This window comes from Saccoglossus kowalevskii, chromosome 8 (genome assembly GCF_978046115.1).
Source record: "Saccoglossus kowalevskii chromosome 8, keSacKowa6.1, whole genome shotgun sequence".
In the NCBI taxonomy this organism is placed as follows: Eukaryota; Metazoa; Hemichordata; class Enteropneusta; family Harrimaniidae; genus Saccoglossus; species Saccoglossus kowalevskii.
Window position 1 is genome coordinate 1,304,840 of NC_140648.1, and position 15,676 is coordinate 1,320,515.

A 15,676-nucleotide genomic window follows, 5' to 3' on the forward strand; every position below is an offset into this window, starting at 1 on the left:
TTGTTACTATTGCAGTACACACTATTGCAATATCCATGTGTTGTTACTATTGTAGTATACACTATTGCAATATCCATGTGTTGTTACTATTGCAGTACACACTATTGCAATATCCATGTGTTGTTACTATTGCAGTATACGCTATTGCAATATTCGTGTGTTGTTACTATTGTATTATACACTATTGCAATATCCATGTGTTGTTACTATTGCAGTACACACTATTGCAATATTCGTGTGTTGTTACTATTGCAGTATACGCTATTGCAATATCTATGTGTTGTTACTATTGCAGTATACGCTATTGCAATATGCATGTGTTGTTACCTTTGCAGTATGCACTATTGCAATATCCATGTGTTGTTACTATTGCAGTATACACTATTGCAATATCTATGTGTTGTTACTATTGCAGAATACGCTATTGCAATATCTATGTGTTGTTACTATTGCAGTATACACTATTGCAATATGCATGTGTTGTTACTATTGCAGTATATACTAATGCAATATTCGTGAGTTGTTACTATTGCAGTATACACTATTGCAATATCCACGTGTTGTTACTATTGCAGTACACGCTATTGCAATATCCATGTGTTGTTACTATTGTAGTTTACACTATTGCAATATCCATGTGTTGTTACTATTGCAGTATACACTAGTGCAATATTCGTGTGTTGTTACTATTGCAGTATACGCTATTGCAATATCTATGTGTTGTTACTATTGCAGTATACGCTATTGCAATATACATGTGTTGGTACCTTTGCAGTATACACTAGTGCAATATTCGTGTGTTGTTACTATTGCACTATACGCTATTGCAATATCTATGTGTTGTTACTATTGCAGTATACGCTATTGCAATATCCATGTGTTGTTACTATTGCAGTATACACTATTGCAATATCTATGTGTTGTTACTATTGCAGTATACGCTATTGCAATATATATGTGTTGTTACTATTGCAGTATACGCTATTGCAATATCCATGTGTTGTTACCTTTGCAGTATACACTATTGCAATATCCATGTGTTGTTACTATTGCAGTATACACTATTGCAATATCCATGTGTTATTACTATTGCAGTATACACTATTGCAATATCCATGTGTTGTTACTATTGCAGTATACGCTATTGCAATATCCATGTGTTGTTACCTTTGCAGTATACACTATTGCAATATTCGTGTGTTGTTACTATTGCAGTATACGCTATTGCAATATCCATGTGTTCTTACTATTGCAGTATACACTAGTGCAATATTCGTGTGTTGTTACTATTGCAGTATACGCTATTGTAATATCCATGTGTTGTTACTATTGCAGTATACACTATTGCAATATCTATGTGTTGTTACTATTGCAGTATACACTAGTGCAATATTCGTGTGTTGTTACTATTGCAGTATACGCTATTGTAATATCCATGTGTTGTTACTATTGCAGTATACACTATTGCAATATCTATGTGTTGTTACTATTGCAGTATACGCTATTGCAATATCCATGTGTTGTTACCTTTGCAGTATACACTAGTGCAATATTCGTGTGTTGTTACTATTGCAGTATACGCTATTGTAATATCCATGTGTTGTTACTATTGCAGTACACGCTATTGCAATATCCATGTGTTGTTACTATTGCAGTATACACTATTGCAATATCCATGTGTTGTTACTATTGCAGTATATGCTATTGCAATATCCATGTGTTGTTACTATTGCAGTATACGCTACTGCAATATTCTTGTGTTGTTACTATTGCAGTATACGCTATTGCAATATTCATGTGTTGTTACCTTTGCAGTATACACTATTGCAATATCCATGTGTTGTTACTATTGCAGTATACGCTATTGCAATATCCATGTGTTGTTACTATTGTAGTACACGCTATTGCAATATCCATGTGTTGTTACTATTGCAGTATATGGTATTGCAATATACATGTGTTGTTACTATTGCAGTATACACTATTGCAATATCCATGTGTTGTTACTATTGCAGTACACGCTATTGCAATATCCATGTGTTGTTACCTTTGCAGTATACACTATTGCAATATCCATGTGTTGTTACTATTGCATTATACACTATTGCAATATCCATGTGTTGTTACTATTGCAGTATACACTAGTGCAATATCTATGTGTTGTTACTATTGCTGTATACGCTACTGCAATATTCTTGTGTTGTTACTATTGCAGTATACACTATTGCAATATCTATGTGTTGTTACTATTGCTGTATACGCTACTGCAATATTCTTGTGTTGTTACTATTGCAGTATACACTATTGCAATATCTATGTGTTGTTACTATTGCAGTATACGCAATTGCAATATCTATGCGTTGTTACTATTGCAGTATACACTAGTGCAATATTCGTGTGTTGTTACTATTGCAGTATATGCTATTGCAATATCCATGTGTTGTTACTATTGCAGTATACACTATTGCAATATCCATGTGTTGTTACTATTGCAGTATACACTATTGCAATATTCGTGTATTGCTACTATTGCAGTATACACTATTGCAATATTCGTGTGTTGTTACTATTGCAGTATACGCTATTGCAATATCCATGTGTTATTACTATTGCAGTATACGCTATTGCAATATGCATGTGTTGTTACCATTGCAGTATGCACTATTGCAATATCCATGTGTTGTTACTATTGCAGTATACACTATTGCAATATCTATGTGTTGTTACTATTGCAGTATACGCTATTGCAATATGCATGTGTTGTTACCTTTGCAGTATGCACTATTGCAATATCCATGTGTTGTTACCTTTGCAGTATACACTATTGCAATATCCATGTGTTGTTACTATTGCAGTATACACTATTGCAATATCCATGTGTTATTACTATTGCAGTATACACTATTGCAATATCCATGTGTTGTTACTATTGCAGTATACGCTATTGCAATATCCATGTGTTGTTACCTTTGCAGTATACACTATTGCAATATTCGTGTGTTGTTACTATTGCAGTATACGCTATTGCAATATCCATGTGTTGTTACTATTGCAGTATACACTAGTGCAATATTCGTGTGTTGTTACTATTGCAGTATACGCTATTGCAATATTCTAGTGTTGTTACTATTGCAGTATACACTATTACAATATTCGTGTTTTGTTACTATTGCAGTATACACTATTGCAATATCCATGTGTTGTTACTTTTGTAGTACACACTATTGCAATATCCATGTGTTGTTACTATTGCAGTATACACTATTACAATATCCATGTGTTGTTACTATTGCAGTATACACTATTGCAATATCCATGTGTTGTCACTATTGTAGTATACACTATTACAATATCCATGTGTTGTTACTATTGCAGTATACACTATTACAATATCCATGTGTTGTTACTATTGCAGTATACACTATTGCAATATCCATGTGTTGTTACTATTGTAGTATACACTATTGCAATATCCATGTGTTGTTACTATTGCAGTATACACTATTGCAATATTCTAGTGTTGTTACTATTGCAGTATACACTATTACAATATTCGTGTTTTGTTACTATTGCAGTATACACTATTGCAATATCCATGTGTTGTTACTTTTGTAGTACACACTATTGCAATATCCATGTGTTGTTACTATTGCAGTATACACTATTACAATATCCATGTGTTGTTACTATTGCAGTATACACTATTGCAATATCCATGTGTTGTTACTATTGTAGTATACACTATTACAATATCCATGTGTTGTTACTATTGCAGTATACACTATTACAATATCCATGTGTTGTTACTATTGCAGTATTCACTATTGCAATATCCATGTGTTGTTACTATTGTAGTATACACTATTGCAATATCCATGTGTTGTTACTATTGCAGTACACACTATTGCAATATCCATGTGTTGTTACTATTGCAGTATACGCTATTGCAATATTCGTGTGTTGTTACTATTGTATTATACACTATTGCAATATCCATGTGTTGTTACTATTGCAGTACACACTATTGCAATATTCGTGTGTTGTTACTATTGCAGTATACACTATTGCAATATCTATGTGTTGTTACTATTGCAGTATACACTATTGCAATATCCATGTGTTGTTACTATTGCAGTACACGCTATTGCAATATCCATGTGTTGTTACTATTGTAGTTTACACTATTGCAATATCCATGTGTTGTTACTATTGCAGTATACGCTATTGCAATATCCTTGTGTTGTTACTATTGTAGTACACGCTATTGCAATATCCATGTGTTGTTACTATTGCAGTATACGCTATTGCAATATCCATGTGTTGGTACCTTTGCAGTATACACTAGTGCAATATTCGTGTGTTGTTACTATTGCAGTATACGCTATTGCAATATCTATGTGTTGTTACTATTGCAGTATACGCTATTGCAATATACATGTGTTGGTACCTTTGCAGTATACACTAGTGCAATATTCGTGTGTTGTTACTATTGCACTATACGCTATTGCAATATCTATGTGTTGTTACTATTGCAGTATACGCTATTGCAATATCCATGTGTTGTTACTATTGCAGTATACACTATTGCAATATCTATGTGTTGTTACTATTGCAGTATACGCTATTGCAATATATATGTGTTGTTACTATTGCAGTATACGCTATTGCAATATCCATGTGTTGTTACCTTTGCAGTATACACTATTGCAATATCCATGTGTTGTTACTATTGCAGTATACACTATTGCAATATCCATGTGTTATTACTATTGCAGTATACACTATTGCAATATCCATGTGTTGTTACTATTGCAGTATACGCTATTGCAATATCCATGTGTTGTTACCTTTGCAGTATACACTATTGCAATATTCGTGTGTTGTTACTATTGCAGTATACGCTATTGCAATATCCATGTGTTGTTACTATTGCAGTATACACTAGTGCAATATTCGTGTGTTGTTACTATTGCAGTATACGCTATTGTAATATCCATGTGTTGTTACTATTGCAGTATACACTATTGCAATATCTATGTGTTGTTACTATTGCAGTATACACTAGTGCAATATTCGTGTGTTGTTACTATTGCAGTATACGCTATTGTAATATCCATGTGTTGTTACTATTGCAGTATACACTATTGCAATATCTATGTGTTGTTACTATTGCAGTATACGCTATTGCAATATCCATGTGTTGTTACCTTTGCAGTATACACTAGTGCAATATTCGTGTGTTGTTACTATTGCAGTATACGCTATTGCAATATCCATGTGTTGTTACTATTGCAGTATACACTATTGCAATATCCATGAGTTGTTACTATTGCAGTACACGCTATTGCAATATCCATGTGTTGTTACTATTGCAGTATACACTATTGCAATATCCATGTGTTGTTACTATTGCAGTATATGCTATTGCAATATCCATGTGTTGTTACTATTGCAGTATACGCTACTGCAATATTCTTGTGTTGTTACTATTGCAGTATACGCTATTGCAATATTCATGTGTTGTTACCTTTGCAGTATACACTATTGCAATATCCATGTGTTGTTACTATTGCAGTATACGCTATTGCAATATCCATGTGTTGTTACTATTGTAGTACACGCTATTGCAATATCCATGTGTTGTTACTATTGCAGTATATGGTATTGCAATATACATGTGTTGTTACTATTGCAGTATACACTATTGCAATATCCATGTGTTGTTACTATTGCAGTACACGCTATTGCAATATCCATGTGTTGTTACCTTTGCAGTATACACTATTGCAATATCCATGTGTTGTTACTATTGCATTATACACTATTGCAATATCCATGTGTTGTTACTATTGCAGTATACACTAGTGCAATATCTATGTGTTGTTACTATTGCTGTATACGCTACTGCAATATTCTTGTGTTGTTACTATTGCAGTATACACTATTGCAATATCTATGTGTTGTTACTATTGCTGTATACGCTACTGCAATATTCTTGTGTTGTTACTATTGCAGTATACACTATTGCAATATCTATGTGTTGTTACTATTGCAGTATACGCAATTGCAATATCTATGCGTTGTTACTATTGCAGTATACACTAGTGCAATATTCGTGTGTTGTTACTATTGCAGTATATGCTATTGCAATATCCATGTGTTGTTACTATTGCAGTATACACTATTGCAATATCCATGTGTTGTTACTATTGCAGTATACACTATTGCAATATTCGTGTATTGCTACTATTGCAGTATACACTATTGCAATATTCGTGTGTTGTTACTATTGCAGTATACGCTATTGCAATATCCATGTGTTATTACTATTGCAGTATACGCTATTGCAATATGCATGTGTTGTTACCATTGCAGTATGCACTATTGCAATATCCATGTGTTGTTACTATTGCAGTATACACTATTGCAATATCTATGTGTTGTTACTATTGCAGTATACGCTATTGCAATATGCATGTGTTGTTACCTTTGCAGTATGCACTATTGCAATATCCATGTGTTGTTACCTTTGCAGTATACACTATTGCAATATCCATGTGTTGTTACTATTGCAGTATACACTATTGCAATATCCATGTGTTATTACTATTGCAGTATACACTATTGCAATATCCATGTGTTGTTACTATTGCAGTATACGCTATTGCAATATCCATGTGTTGTTACCTTTGCAGTATACACTATTGCAATATTCGTGTGTTGTTACTATTGCAGTATACGCTATTGCAATATCCATGTGTTGTTACTATTGCAGTATACACTAGTGCAATATTCGTGTGTTGTTACTATTGCAGTATACGCTATTGCAATATTCTAGTGTTGTTACTATTGCAGTATACACTATTACAATATTCGTGTTTTGTTACTATTGCAGTATACACTATTGCAATATCCATGTGTTGTTACTTTTGTAGTACACACTATTGCAATATCCATGTGTTGTTACTATTGCAGTATACACTATTACAATATCCATGTGTTGTTACTATTGCAGTATACACTATTGCAATATCCATGTGTTGTCACTATTGTAGTATACACTATTACAATATCCATGTGTTGTTACTATTGCAGTATACACTATTACAATATCCATGTGTTGTTACTATTGCAGTATACACTATTGCAATATCCATGTGTTGTTACTATTGTAGTATACACTATTACAATATCCATGTGTTGTTACTATTGCAGTATACACTATTGCAATATCCATGTGTTGTTACTATTGCAGTATACACTATTGCAATATCTATGTGTTGTTACTATTGCAGTATACACTATTGCAATATCCATGTGTTGTTACTATTGCAGTATACACTATTGCAATATCTATGTTTTGTTACTATTGCAGTATACACTATTGCAATATATATGTGTTGCTACTATTGCAGTATACACTATTGCAATATCCATGTGTTGTTACTATTGCAGTATACACTATTGCAATATCCATGTGTTGTTACTATTGCAGTATACACTATTGCAATATCCATATGTTGTTACTATTGCAGTATACACTATTGCAATATTCGTGTGTTGCTACTATTGCTGTATACACTATTTCAATATCCATGTTTTGTTACTATTGCAGTATACGCTATTGCAATATTCATGTGTTGTTACTATTTCAGTATACACTATTGCAATATTCTAGTGTTGTTACTATTGCAGTATACACTATTACAATATTCGTGTTTTGTTACTATTGCAGTATACACTATTGCAATATCCATGTGTTGTTACTTTTGTAGTACACACTATTGCAATATCCATGTGTTGTTACTATTGCAGTATACACTATTACAATATCCATGTGTTGTTACTATTGCAGTATACACTATTGCAATATCCATGTGTTGTTACTATTGTAGTATACACTATTACAATTTCCATGTGTTGTTACTATTGCAGTATACACTATTACAATATCCATGTGTTGTTACTATTGCAGTATACACTATTGCAATATCCATGTGTTGTTACTATTGTAGTATACACTATTGCAATATCCATGTGTTGTTACTATTGCAGTACACACTATTGCAATATCCATGTGTTGTTACTATTGCAGTATACGCTATTGCAATATTCGTGTGTTGTTACTATTGTATTATACACTATTGCAATATCCATGTGTTGTTACTATTGCAGTATACGCTATTGAAATATCTATGTGTTGTTACTATTGCAGTATACGCTATTGCAATATGCATGTGTTGTTACCTTTGCAGTATGCACTATTGCAATATCCATGTGTTGTTACTATTGCAGTATACACTATTGCAATATCTATGTGTTGTTACTATTGCAGAATACGCTATTGCAATATCCATGTGTTGTTACCTTTGCAGTATACACTATTGCAATATTCGTGTGTTGTTACTATTGCAGTATACGCTATTGCAATATCCATGTGTTGTTACTATTGCAGTATACACTAGTGCAATATTCGTGTGTTGTTACTATTGCAGTATACGCTATTGCAATATTCTAGTGTTGTTACTATTGCAGTATACACTATTACAATATTCGTGTTTTGTTACTATTGCAGTATACACTATTGCAATATCCATGTGTTGTTACTTTTGTAGTACACACTATTGCAATATCCATGTGTTGTTACTATTGCAGTATACACTATTACAATATCCATGTGTTGTTACTATTGCAGTATACACTATTGCAATATCCATGTGTTGTTACTATTGTAGTATACACTATTACAATATCCATGTGTTGTTACTATTGCAGTATACACTATTACAATATCCATGTGTTGTTACTATTGCAGTATACACTATTGCAATATCCATGTGTTGTTACTATTGTAGTATACACTATTGCAATATCCATGTGTTGTTACTATTGCAGTATACACTATTGCAATATTCTAGTGTTGTTACTATTGCAGTATACACTATTACAATATTCGTGTTTTGTTACTATTGCAGTATACACTATTGCAATATCCATGTGTTGTTACTTTTGTAGTACACACTTTTGCAATATCCATGTGTTGTTACTATTGCAGTATACACTATTACAATATCCATGTGTTGTTACTATTGCAGTATACACTATTGCAATATCCATGTGTTGTTACTATTGTAGTATACACTATTACAATATCCATGTGTTGTTACTATTGCAGTATACGCTATTGCAATATTCTTGTGTTGTTACTATTGTATTATACACTATTGCAATATCCATGTGTTGTTACTATTGCAGTACACACTATTGCAATATTCGTGTGTTGTTACTATTGCAGTATACACTATTGCAATATCTATGTGTTGTTACTATTGCAGTATACACTATTGCAATATCCATGTGTTGTTACTATTGTAGTATACACTATTGCAACATCGTTGTGTTGTTACTATTGCAGTACACACTATTGCAATATTTGTGTGTTGTTACTATTGCAGTATACACTATTGCAATATCCATGTGTTGTTAGTATTGCAGTATAAGCTATTGCAATATTCTTGTGTTGTTACTATTGCAGTATACACTATTGCAATATCCATGTGTTGTTACTATTGCAGTATACACTATTGCAATATCCATGTGTTGTTACTATTGCAGTATACACTATTGCAATATCCATGTGTTGTTACTATTGCAGTATACACTATTGCAATATATATGTGTTGTTACTATTGCAGTATACACTATTGCAATATCCATGTGTTGTTACTATTGCAGTATACACTATTGCAATATCTATGTGTTGTTACTATTGCAGTATACACTATTGCAATATCCATGTGTTGTTACTATTGCAGTATACACTATTGCAATATCTATGTTTTGTTACTATTGCAGTATACACTATTGCAATATATATGTGTTGCTACTATTGCAGTATACACTATTGCAATATCCATGTGTTGTTACTATTGCAGTATACACTATTGCAATATCCATGTGTTGTTACTATTGCAGTATACACTATTGCAATATCCATATGTTGTTACTATTGCAGTATACACTATTGCAATATTCGTGTGTTGCTACTATTGCTGTATACACTATTTCAATATCCATGTTTTGTTACTATTGCAGTATACGCTATTGCAATATTCATGTGTTGTTACTATTTCAGTATACACTATTGCAATATTCTAGTGTTGTTACTATTGCAGTATACACTATTACAATATTCGTGTTTTGTTACTATTGCAGTATACACTATTGCAATATCCATGTGTTGTTACTTTTGTAGTACACACTATTGCAATATCCATGTGTTGTTACTATTGCAGTATACACTATTACAATATCCATGTGTTGTTACTATTGCAGTATACACTATTGCAATATCCATGTGTTGTTACTATTGTAGTATACACTATTACAATTTCCATGTGTTGTTACTATTGCAGTATACACTATTACAATATCCATGTGTTGTTACTATTGCAGTATACACTATTGCAATATCCATGTGTTGTTACTATTGCAGTATACGCTATTGCAATATCTATGTGTTGTTACTATTGCAGTATACGCTATTGCAATATGCATGTGTTGTTACCTTTGCAGTATGCACTATTGCAATATCCATGTGTTGTTACTATTGCAGTATACACTATTGCAATATCTATGTGTTGTTACTATTGCAGAATACGCTATTGCAATATCTATGTGTTGTTACTATTGCAGTATACACTATTGCAATATGCATGTGTTGTTACTATTGCAGTATATACTAATGCAATATTCGTGAGTTGTTACTATTGCAGTATACACTATTGCAATATCCATGTGTTGTTACTATTGCAGTACACGCTATTGCAATATCCATGTGTTGTTACTATTGTAGTTTACACTATTGCAATATCCATGTGTTGTTACTATTGCAGTATACGCTATTGCAATATCCTTGTGTTGTTACTATTGCAGTACACGCTATTGCAATATCCATGTGTTGTTACTATTGCAGTATACGCTATTGCAATATCCATGTGTTGGTACCTTTGCAGTATACACTAGTGCAATATTCGTGTGTTGTTACTATTGCAGTATACGCTATTGCAATATCTATGTGTTGTTATTATTGCAGTATACGCTATTGCAATATACATGTGTTGGTACCTTTGCAGTATACACTAGTGCAATATTCGTGTGTTGTTACTATTGCACTATACGCTATTGCAATATCTATGTGTTGTTACTATTGCAGTATACGCTATTGCAATATCCATGTGTTGTTACTATTGCAGTATACACTATTGCAATATCTATGTGTTGTTACTATTGCAGTATACGCTATTGCAATATATATGTGTTGTTACTATTGCAGTATACGCTATTGCAATATCCATGTGTTGTTACCTTTGCAGTATGCACTATTGCAATATCCATGTGTTGTTACCTTTGCAGTATACACTATTGCAATATCCATGTGTTGTTACTATTGCAGTATACACTATTGCAATATCCATGTGTTATTACTATTGCAGTATACACTATTGCAATATCCATGTGTTGTTACTATTGCAGTATACGCTATTGCAATATCCATGTGTTGTTACCTTTGCAGTATACACTATTGCAATATTCGTGTGTTGTTACTATTGCAGTATACGCTATTGCAATATCCATGTGTTGTTACTATTGCAGTATACACTAGTGCAATATTCGTGTGTTGTTACTATTGCAGTATACGCTATTGTAATATCCATGTGTTGTTACTATTGCAGTATGCACTATTGCAATATCTATGTGTTGTTACTATTGCAGTATACACTAGTGCAATATTCGTGTGTTGTTACTATTGCAGTATACGCTATTGTAATATCCATGTGTTGTTACTATTGCAGTATACACTATTGCAATATCTATGTGTTGTTACTATTGCAGTATACGCTATTGCAATATCCATGTGTTGTTACCTTTGCAGTATACACTAGTGCAATATTCGTGTGTTGTTAGTATTGCAGTATACACTATTGCAATATCCATGAGTTGTTACTATTGCAGTACACGCTATTGCAATATCCATGTGTTGTTACTATTGCAGTATACACTATTGCAATATCCATGTGTTGTTACTATTGCAGTATATGCTATTGCAATATCCATGTGTTGTTACTATTGCAGTATACGCTACTGCAATATTCTTGTGTTGTTACTATTGCAGTATACGCTATTGCAATATTCATGTGTTGTTACCTTTGCAGTATACACTATTGCAATATCCATGTGTTGTTACTATTGCAGTATACGCTATTGCAATATCCATGTGTTGTTACTATTGTAGTACACGCTATTGCAATATCCATGTGTTGTTACTATTGCAGTATATGCTATTGCAATATACATGTGTTGTTACTATTGCAGTATACACTATTGCAATATCCATGTGTTGTTACTATTGCAGTACACGCTATTGCAATATCCATGTGTTGTTACCTTTGCAGTATACACTATTGCAATATCCATGTGTTGTTACTATTGCATTATACACTATTGCAATATCCATGTGTTGTTACTATTGCAGTATACACTAGTGCAATATCTATGTGTTGTTACTATTGCTGTATACGCTACTGCAATATTCTTGTGTTGTTACTATTGCAGTATACACTATTGCAATATCTATGTGTTGTTACTATTGCTGTATACGCTACTGCAATATTCTTGTGTTGTTACTATTGCAGTATACACTATTGCAATATCTATGTGTTGTTACTATTGCAGTATACGCAATTGCAATATCTATGCGTTGTTACTATTGCAGTATACACTAGTGCAATATTCGTGTGTTGTTACTATTGCAGTATATGCTATTGCAATATCCATGTGTTGTTACTATTGCAGTATACACTATTGCAATATCCATGTGTTGTTACTATTGCAGTATACACTATTGCAATATTCGTGTATTGCTACTATTGCAGTATACACTATTGCAATATTCGTGTGTTGTTACTATTGCAGTATACGCTATTGCAATATCCATGTGTTATTACTATTGCAGTATACGCTATTGCAATATGCATGTGTTGTTACCATTGCAGTATGCACTATTGCAATATCCATGTGTTGTTACTATTGCAGTATACACTATTGCAATATCTATGTGTTGTTACTATTGCAGTATACGCTATTGCAATATGCATGTGTTGTTACCTTTGCAGTATGCACTATTGCAATATCCATGTGTTGTTACCTTTGCAGTATACACTATTGCAATATCCATGTGTTGTTACTATTGCAGTATACACTATTGCAATATCCATGTGTTATTACTATTGCAGTATACACTATTGCAATATCCATGTGTTGTTACTATTGCAGTATACGCTATTGCAATATCCATGTGTTGTTACCTTTGCAGTATACACTATTGCAATATTCGTGTGTTGTTACTATTGCAGTATACGCTATTGCAATATCCATGTGTTGTTACTATTGCAGTATACACTAGTGCAATATTCGTGTGTTGTTACTATTGCAGTATACGCTATTGTAATATCCATGTGTTGTTACTATTGCAGTATACACTATTGCAATATCTATGTGTTGTTACTATTGCAGTATACACTAGTGCAATATTCGTGTGTTGTTACTATTGCAGTATACGCTATTGTAATATCCATGTGTTGTTACTATTGCAGTATACACTATTGCAATATCTATGTGTTGTTAATATTGCAGTATACGCTATTGCAATATCCATGTGTTGTTACCTTTGCAGTATACACTAGTGCAATATTCGTGTGTTGTTACTATTGCAGTATACGCTATTGCAATATCCATGTGTTGTTACTATTGCAATATACACTATTGCAATATCCATGAGTTGTTAGTATTGCAGTACACGCTATTGCAATATCCATGTGTTGTTACTATTGCAGTATACACTATTGCAATATCCATGTGTTGTTACTATTGCAGTATATGCTATTGCAATATCCATGTGTTGTTACTATTGCAGTATACGCTACTGCAATATTCTTGTGTTGTTACTATTGCAGTATACGCTATTGCAATATTCATGTGTTGTTACCTTTGCTGTATACACTATTGCAATATCCATGTGTTGTTACTATTGCATTATACGCTATTGCAATATCCATGTGTTGTTACTATTGTAGTACACGCTATTGCAATATCCATGTGTTGTTACTATTGCAGTATATGCTATTGCAATATACATGTGTTGTTACTATTGCAGTATACACTATTGCAATATCCATGTGTTGTTACTATTGCAGTACACGCTATTGCAATATCCATGTGTTGTTACCTTTGCAGTATACACTATTGCAATATCCATGTGTTGTTACTATTGCATTATACACTATTGCAATATCCATGTGTTGTTACTATTGCAGTATACACTAGTGCAATATCTATGTGTTGTTACTATTGCTGTATACGCTACTGCAATATTCTTGTGTTGTTACTATTGCAGTATACACTATTGCAATATCTATGTGTTGTTACTATTGCTGTATACGCTACTGCAATATTCTTGTGTTGTTACTATTGCAGTATATACTATTGCAATATCTATGTGTTGTTACTATTGCAGTATACGCAATTGCAATATCTATGCGTTGTTACTATTGCAGTATACACTAGTGCAATATTCGTGTGTTGTTACTATTGCAGTATATGCTATTGCAATATCCATGTGTTGTTACTATTGCAGTATACACTATTGCAATATCCATGTGTTGTTACTATTGCAGTATACACTATTGCAATATTCGTGTATTGCTATTATTGCAGTATACATTATTGCAATATTCGTGTGTTGTTACTATTGCAGTATACGCTATTGCAATATCCATGTGTTATTACTATTGCAGTATACGCTATTGCAATATGCATGTGTTGTTACCATTGCAGTATGCACTATTGCAATATCCATGTGTTGTTACTATTGCAGTATACACTATTGCAATATCTATGTGTTGTTACTATTGCAGTATACGCTATTGCAATATGCATGTGTTGTTACCTTTGCAGTATGCACTATTGCAATATCCATGTGTTGTTACTATTGCAGTATACACTATTGCAATATCTATGTGTTGTTACTATTGCAGTATACGCTATTGCAATATCTATGTGTTGTTACTATTGCAGTATACACTATTGCAATATCCATGTGTTGTTACTATTGCAGTATATACTAATGCAATATTCGTGAGTTGTTACTATTGCAGTATACACTATTGCAATATCCATGTGTTGTTACTATTGCAGTACACGCTATTGCAATATCCATGTGTTGTTACTATTGTAGTATACACTATTGCAATATCCATGTGTTGTTACTATTGCAGTATACGCTATTGCAATATCCTTGTGTTGTTACTATTGCAGTACACGCTATTGCAATATCCATGTGTTGTTACTATTGCAGTATACGCTATTGCAATATCCATGTGTTGGTACCTTTGCAGTATACACTAGTGCAATATCTATGTGTTGTTACTATTGCAGTATACGCTATTGCAATATCTATGTGTTGTTACTATTGCAGTATACGCTATTGCAATATCCATGTGTTGGTACCTTTGCAGTATACACTAGTGCAATATTCGTGTGTTGTTACTATTGCACTATACGCTATTGCAATAACTATGTGTTGTTACTATTGCAGTATACGCTATTGCAATATCCA